The sequence below is a fragment of the Kryptolebias marmoratus genome, linkage group LG5 (assembly GCF_001649575.2).
Source record: "Kryptolebias marmoratus isolate JLee-2015 linkage group LG5, ASM164957v2, whole genome shotgun sequence".
Lineage (NCBI taxonomy): Eukaryota > Metazoa > Chordata > Actinopteri > Cyprinodontiformes > Rivulidae > Kryptolebias > Kryptolebias marmoratus.
In genome coordinates this window covers 21,218,157-21,226,573 of record NC_051434.1, presented here as the reverse complement: position 1 = coordinate 21,226,573, position 8,417 = coordinate 21,218,157, and the positions used below count along the sequence as shown (strand labels likewise).

Sequence of the window (8,417 nt, the reverse complement as noted above, 5' to 3'; positions counted from 1 at the left end):
TTTTGTACATGTCAAACTGTGTTTTTGGCATTTTTAAGAGACCTAAAGAAATGTAACATTTTTGTGACAAATTGTAAGTAACAAAGTGTCTAAAACCTTTCATTTCCTGGATCTGCTTAATTCTTTCCATGGTTGTGGTGAGCTGGTGAATAAAGCATGTAATTAGAGATTGAGAAGATTTTCTGGCCCGTTATGACAACTGGTTCATCACTGATTTTTTGTGCATATGCTTTTTTCAGTAATATATCCAAACAAGTGCACGAGGCCTTAAGGGCCTAATTCCAGCAGTCAACAGGTGAGAGGTGAGGTTACACCTGGACAGGTCACCAGTCCACCACAGGACCACCAGAAAAACAAGCAATCATTCACAAACATACTCACACCTACAAAACTGATTTAGAATCTTCGGTTAATCTAACATACATGTTTTTGAACTGCAAGAGAAAACCAGAACACCCAGGGAAAACCCACACATGCCGAGGGAGAACATCCGAACGCACATGATCTCAGCTGAGAGGTGAACACAGGTACATGGACGGAAACTGAGAGAGAAAGCAGCCAGAGTCCAAAGAAAACACCTCAGTAACCCTGAAGGACTATTGATCAAAACCACTTTAAAAGATTACAGGAAAGTCTGACTGCTTGGAAGGAAAATATGAAGAAATAAAAGGCGGCTCCGGATTTCTGCACTGAACTATATGTATCTGCACAAAAAATGAAAACAGGAAAAAAAAAAACCACCTAATCAGTGCATGACCAACAAGGATATTGAAAATCTTACATAATGTAGGTATAAAGTTTCTTTTCAATCTCATATAATTTTTATTATATGGCACTCGTATTATGTTACAAACTGCAAGAGTTTTAGGGACTTTTGTCTGTCTGTAAATGTGTGACCATTCAGATTGAGGTCGCTTTGAAAATCATTGGCTATGTCTCTGACATAGTGCCATATATAAAAGTGACCTGGGTCAAATTTGACAAAAAAAAAATAAATAAATAAATAAAAAATCACATGAGTCACATCACATATGGGTAAAGAAAATGTTCATCTCAGGCTGAGACATAGCCTGAGATGGAGCTCTTGTTTTTTGTTTGTAACTTCTCTGAGCATTGCACTGTCTGAATTTGGGGTGAATTTACTGGATCATCCACTTCTGAGATGATTGGCAGCTGCTTTAAATGGTTTCCCACTTGTGAATAATCTTTTTCTCTGTAGAACGATGGACTCCAAATAGTTTGGAAATGACCTTTTACCATATTCCAGATTGATGATCAGCATCAGCTGTTTCTCTAAGTTCATTGCTGACGTCTTTCCACCTTGGCATTGTGTTGCTTTTATAGAGCTGATGATCAGTTAATCAATACATTTGATCAGCAGCTCCTGGCTGATCCTGAACCTCTTAAATCCTCTGGAAGCAGCAAGACTGGACTTAGTTTTTCACACAGCTTTTCCATTTTGGCTTTATTTTGGTTTAATATAAAATTACATGGTGGAATTTGTTGTGCATTTTTGTATGCTTGAGGTTAGATTTACATCATTTTAGAATGTGGTGAGGACCACATCAGTTTTATTATGTCCTGGTATGTAAAACCCTAGAAATGTAAGAAGGTGTATTTTCTTCCTCTCATGACGGTAGGACATAGAGAGTGGATAAGAGTTGTCAGCCAGTGTAAAGGGAGCCTAATGAAATATTAAACCATCACATTTAAGCACAATATATAGTATGTGCTTTGTAATGTTGTAAGAATCGGCAGAATAATTTCATCAACAAATCTCAACCCAGTGACAACAAAAGTTATTGTAAGTAAGCAGAACATCTGTCATTGCTATTGCCCACAGGTAAAGGTGCAGGGGATGATAGTGCTTTTGACTGTGTCTGTGGACAGGTTTGTTGCCAAAATATCTCATGAACCACTGGACAAATTTTATTGAAACTTGCAAAAAGCAATAATTGGGTGTACATCCACATTCAGTTTTAGAGTCAATCCACTTTAAGATGGCTGCCACAGCTAACCTTTAAAACAGCAAAAAGGGCTGTAACTCAGTCAATTTTACAGTCCCAGAACTTTTTGAGTTAATGCAATTCAAGATGATTGCTACAGTTGAGATTATGAGATGATGCATATTTTTAAGGTTAGACAAGAATGGCTACAACCCCATAATTTCTCTACAGAAGATGGACTAAAACCTCAGCATGAATGGGGCAATATGCATTCCTTCAAGGAATGCTAGTTCTTTCATTTATTTCTGAACCCCCCCCCCCACACACACACACACACACCACATCTCTACGCACGTCCATCATGTAAAGCTCTTAATAAAATGAAGCAAACTGATCACAATCATCAGTTCTGAAGTCTTATTTCAGACCAAGTGTTAAGATTTCTCCAGTATTTGGCTGTGGGAGTATGGGTGGCCTTGCTGTGCAGCCTCTAAAAGTTTGTGCCAGACTGTGTATTCATCTGGACTCTGGCTACCTCCTAAAAGAAATGGGAACTGAATCAATAGATCTTAATCAAGAGAGCTCGGAGCTTATGGCAAAAAGCCACGAGAGAGAAGAAGTAATTGACTTTAGGTTGTTTAGCAGAAGGTGAGGCCGAGTTATTCGGTATTCAGTTGGTGAGCTATTTGAACCCCGGCGAAGGAAACTACCTCTGACAGCAGTCAGACACACTGTTGCCACAGCCAGCAGCTTATGCGTCATGGACATTTTTATTCAGCGTTACATAATCCCCCCCCCATCTGACAAGTGATTAGTCTGAGAGGAGTCATTTCACCATGACAGATGGTGTTTTAATTGCACTACCTGGCTGCCAGAAACAAATCCGGCAGTGGTTACTTTGTGAATTCATTGTGTTAACAAGTTTATTTCTAAAAATATCAGCACATGTAGTCCTGAGAATCAAAAGACTGAAAGAATAGTAATATCAAAAATTAAATGCTTAGCACCCCTCGAAGAAATGAAGGAATTCCATATTGCTCGCTGCCTTTCATTTCCTAAGTTTTAGACCTTGTTGCAGTATGTTCAAACATCTTTCTTTCTAATGCTTAGCTGTAATGAGTTATTTCATGCTTTAAAAACAGGTCATGTGACACCATGATTGTGTAGTAGGCAGGACTTAAAGCCCCATATTCAAGTGTTCAGACGCTGGTCCCAAAAATACAACATGGCAGCTTCTTTAAACCATGTTCTGTTGGCTTAAGTTTCCAAGAGAAAGATAAGGTGAAGACCTGTGGTCTACAATATATAGTCTATGTTGCAAATAAGCACAGAATTCAAAATAAATCATCATATTATGTGAAATTGACAGCATTGTATAGGTTTAAATAATAGCATTCCCATGAAATGCTCTGAAAATATTGAGACTGGAGTTGCTTTATAATGGCTGCCATCCACTTTGCCCTTAGCCCTGCTTGGACTAGCTGTTAGCTCGTCAGTCTGGTCAGAATTAATCTTTCCACGAAACATCATTTCAAAATATTTGAACTTCTGCTTTATTGTCTAAACTTTTATTTGAGCATAAACGCCTCTCTGCTAATACTGTTGAACTGATTCTGAACTGTTTGTTTTGCTTTGAGAGATTTGGGATTTTAAAGTCAGGGTTGGTGCTGAAAATATTACCCTGAGGGACATTTAAACAGATCTGTTAGTAGCAAGGCCACCTGATTTTTATAACCTCATCAAACACAACATATTTTGATACCATTAGATAGATCATTTAAAGACAAAAATCTAACACAATTTGAATTTTAAAAATCTACTGGTTACCAATTTATTGTCAAAAAATGATCATCAGAATGGGTCTAAGTTAATACAATTCTTAAATAGGCAGCAATAGAAAGACCTGTGTTTAACTTCCTGAAACTTCCGTTCACACACCGGGCTGAAGCTGAGGAATTGCTCTGATTGGCTGTAAAATTTTTAATTAGTCCTTCGCGGATAACACATGAGCAAAACACTTGAAAATGCCTGCTCCCGCTCGGCTTTCTGCCAATGTCTATAATTCGCGGAATCAACTGTAAATCCTTGCAATCTTTGACAGTCTTTTAGGATTTTAATCATTCTTAATTTTTACACATGGATAGCAATATTGGTATCAAAATTGAGCTTATTTGATTAGAAATGGTAGCCATCTCGAATTGGGCTGACTCCAAAGGTTAATCAGTTATAGTCGTAGGTCTCTCCTCAATGGAGCAAGTTTAGCAGCGACCCTTTTTTTTTTTTTTAATTTTAAGTCCAAATTTGTTTTTTGGTCCCCCATTTTTTGATAAGACAAAAACAAGTAATGTTTATTGATTCTAATTTTACTTTGTTTTAGTTACAAACTTCCAAAAAAAATCTTATTGGAAAGAATTGCTACGTTCTACACCCCCCTCCCTCAGCTTTGACTTGGTCCTGTCCAACCGGTAGACATTGCCTCTTCACTCAGACAGCATTCAGCAGTGGAGATGAGAAAACAAAAGAAAAACATTGGTCCTTCAAGGGTTTTAAACAGTCATTCTTCCTTTTCTGGCAATGAATTAGACAGAATAGAGTAAGAACATTGAGATCATACTATTTAGAAGCGCAAGATCTCCCTAAGTTTATAAAAGTGGTAATATAAATACCTTTATGTTGAAATTATTGACACCAACCCAGAGTTTATTATTGATAGTTATTTTTGGGTTGAACTAAATATGACCTAAAAGGAAAATGTTGATAAATGCCTACATCTGGTATTATCTTTAGATAAATTATAGTGTTTCAAGATGGTTTGTTTAAAAATCATGAAATATTTTAATGGGATTTGAACTCTAATGTCAAGTGTGAAAGTGCATCACTTCATCCACTATGCCAACTAAATATGCACTTTGATCAATTCCATCGCTTGTCCTTACACAGTGATATGCCAAAATCTGTTATCACCCAGTTTATAACATACTCAGCGTATGCATCCAATGATAATTTTCTGAGAATTGTTTTAAAATCTGTGCAGTGTTTCTTGAGTAACAGGAAGATTATGTATATATAAGACTCTCCATTCAAAATGGTCAATTTTGAATTGATGTCAATCTTTTGTCCTCTTTTTTACTGAAATTCTACTGCTTATGTAGAGTACTGCCTGTCTTTTCGGAGAATACTGCACCAATGTAAGCATCCAGTATAAGTGCTTACGCCACAATCCTGTGCATCACTAAAAGGTGACTAGAATGCTGTCCTTTGAGGGGACAGTTGGGTGGGGGTGGGGTGGGGTGGGGGGCGCTTGCCTCCTCTGCAACCCCCTTGATGGCGCCCCTGTATTTAAATTGCTAGGTTGGTGGGAGAGGTTTAGTTTGACCGGTTTTTCAGAACCTTTTCATGCATTTAGCATTATAATTATTTGCATCTTATATTTCTTTTTTATACAGTGAAACAATAATTGAGTTTATCACATTGAGCGTAATATAAACAACAACGATGAAAATAATACTGTTCTTGTTCTTTTTTTTTTTTGGCTTTGATCAAGCCGCTTCCCGGTCACGTGACAGCCTCTGTTTGCACAACACTCACCCTTTGTTTCTTAGCATGGCCATTTCCGCGTGCATGGTTCACTCGTGCTTTTCGAGGAGGGAGGGAGGAGGATTGTGACGTCAGCTCGACCTGCTAGTTCGCCAGGACACACACGCGCGCACAAACGCACACACACACACACCGGCTCTGTAACACTCCACACAGTGAATCCGGAACGAGCAGAAACCGCGGGGCGAAACCGGACGGGTGACCGAAACGTGTGCCTGAACCCGAACCGAGAACCTTGCCGCACTCTGGGCCGAATTGAAACCCGGCGAGGTAGAGGCGGACTTTCAGAGCCAGGCTAGGCGGGCAGGGGGCAGAGGGGGGACTGCAGAGCACACATACAGGGTCTGGATGGAGATAACCATGGCAACAGCAGCAGCAGCAGCCGCCGCCGCGCGAGGAGTGCTGATATAAACCACTGCAGAGCGCGCGCGTCCATCCGAACCGACTGGTTTCCGAAGCGAATCCTCTGCGGACATCACAGCACATCACTGCTAAGGTGAGGCTTCCTCCTTCTCTGTGTGACCCCTCCACACACCTCCCCACCATCACCACCTCTTCTGTGGTGGGCTGGTGGTGTGTCGATGTGTGTCTGGAGAGGATAGAATCTGCTTCTAGTCTTTATCTGCTTCTGTTTAGTGTGTGTGTGTGTGACCTGTTGTCTGTACACTCCTCAACAACAAGGCTCAACGCAGTTAGGGGAAACTCATGTTTTATAAATAAACTAATTGAACTCCTAGCATTTCGTCAAGGTCTGATTGGATGTGGCGGCCATCTTGAATTGGGTTGACCCCAAGTGCCAATGAGCTGCAGATGGACTTTCATGGATGCTTTCAGAGAGTTTCAGTAAACTCTGTCCAGTGGTTCATGGGATTTTTTGCTAAAAGACCAACAGCGACGACTTACACAAGTACTGCATACCGCCAAAGTTTTAGGCAAAGGTGTTGCCCAGTGACTACCTCTAGGAGTGTGTGTTGAGGATGACTTCCAGCTAATACCAGACCAAAACCTAACTGTTTGTGAAACTGACCGAGCTATAGCCTTTTTTGTGTTTCAGCTGGCCAACTTCCTAAGAGTTTCATTAAAACGTGTTTATTGGGTCATGAGATATTTTGCTAATGCAACTTACTTAAGCATGACTTTTTTTTTTGTCAAATGAGCTGCTGCATGATGGGAGATGTAGTTTGGTGGAGCCCCGCAGAGTTTTATAGGCAATGTGTTCGTCAGGACACTGTGTTCTTCAGGGACACTTTGTTCATCGACACTGCAGTCTAAACAAAGCGAACATCCCCAACCCCTGTGACCACCTGATGAGAACAGTTCATACAAAGCAGAACAACCACTAGAGTGTCCTCATTAATAAAGATGGACGAAGTGTCTCTGCCCTCTCCCATTCTTAAGAATCGAAGCTGAAATGTTTTTCTTTCGGTAGCTGCCATGTTGTGTTCGTGTATGTTGCTGCACACGCGGGGTGTGGGGCTTGTACCATTGGTACAAAAGTCCCGCCTACACGCCCACCCAACTCGCCGACAGGCTGTCAATCACAGTGCAACATGACACTTTCCTTTAAGCCTCAAATAACTAATAAGAACTAGATGAATATTTTAAAAGAAGCATACTTAAAAATAGCAGCAAGGCAAGGACTACATGAATCAACAAAAATCAACATCTGAAAAAACTTACCTTAAGGTCATTTTCATTTCATTTCCCTTTGTTTACATGGATGGGGAGGGACTTAAGACTTGTACTGGAACCAGCCACTAGGGGGGGCGCTTGTTTGTTGTGGCTTCAACTTCCGGCTTCTGGTCCTTTCTCTAGTTATATTACACACACATGCACACACACACACAGAGTTGTCACATAAATAAGTTCCTGGTGACTCAGAGTTGTGAACACAAACAGCGAGCCTGTTTCTGATCACATGCTGTTTCCTGAAGAAACTGTTCAGGCCTGGAAGCTAATCAGGGTGGTATTTATTACTATTTATTACTACAGAAAATGTTTTCATCCATGCCTGTGTGTGTGCGCACACGCGTGTGTTCATTTGTCTGTACAAGTAATAAAACATTTCATGAAACACTTTACAGATGCCGAACTAACATTTGTTGTGATAATATCTGAGAGTCGCTCTCAACAACTACTCCAAGCGCTAAATGAACACATGAGATCTGGTTTTAAAATGCTGCCTTTAACTGTTTGAGTCAGCGTTGTCTGTCAGTTAGCAAAATATCTCATAAACCACTGGATAGATTTTACTGAAATTCACAGAAAATAACCACTGAGTGCATACATCTACAACTCACTCAGTTCTGGAGTTAACCCAGTTCAAGATGGCTGCCATAGCTGATCGACCTTGGCCCACACAAAAATGACTAACCCAATCCATTTTAGAGTAAATGAACTAAAGCTCGGTGCGGTAGTAGCTGAGAGTCATCCTCAGCACATGCTTGAAGTGCCAACAGATCATGATGTGTGGGAATATTGCATGCGATTTTGCATAATGTTTACAAGGTTTGATCAAAACGGCTCTAATTTCATCCCATTTCAGCGCAAAAGCTGGCGGGCAGTATGCCGCTCCTTCAAGGGTCACTCAGCTTTTGTGATATACTGAAAATTGTGAGGACACAGCCTGTTAGCTCTGTAAATCCTGGCTGCTCCAGTTTTCCCCTCGCAGGGATTTGACATTTTTATTTTTCCGACAAAGAGCGTCACACACAGTGCTCTGTGCAGGATTTTAGAAAGTGCCAGATTATCTTGTCACATGATCGCCAACTCACGAGGTTCCTTGCAAAGGCCTCTCTGCTTGTCTGCTCTCCACAAAGCTTTTTCTCCGTCATTACCGTAACTTTGATTTGAAACGATTTTCATAAAAAGTGG

General features: G+C 40.4%; 1 protein-coding gene across 2 annotated transcripts in view; it reads left to right on the top strand.

Annotated features, from left to right (window-relative positions):
- The first annotated feature begins 5,523 nt into the window (after positions 1–5,523).
- fam135b (family with sequence similarity 135 member B) overlaps positions 5,524–8,417 on the top strand; it is a 64,204-nt gene continuing 61,310 nt past the window's right edge. The window contains exon 1 of one of the 2 annotated variants that reach the window (XM_025008620.2): positions 5,524–6,039. The gene's annotated coding sequence lies outside the window, so the exon portion shown is untranslated. The remainder of the gene's footprint in view (positions 6,040–8,417) is intronic. The other variant, XM_017428352.3, reaches the window with a different exon arrangement.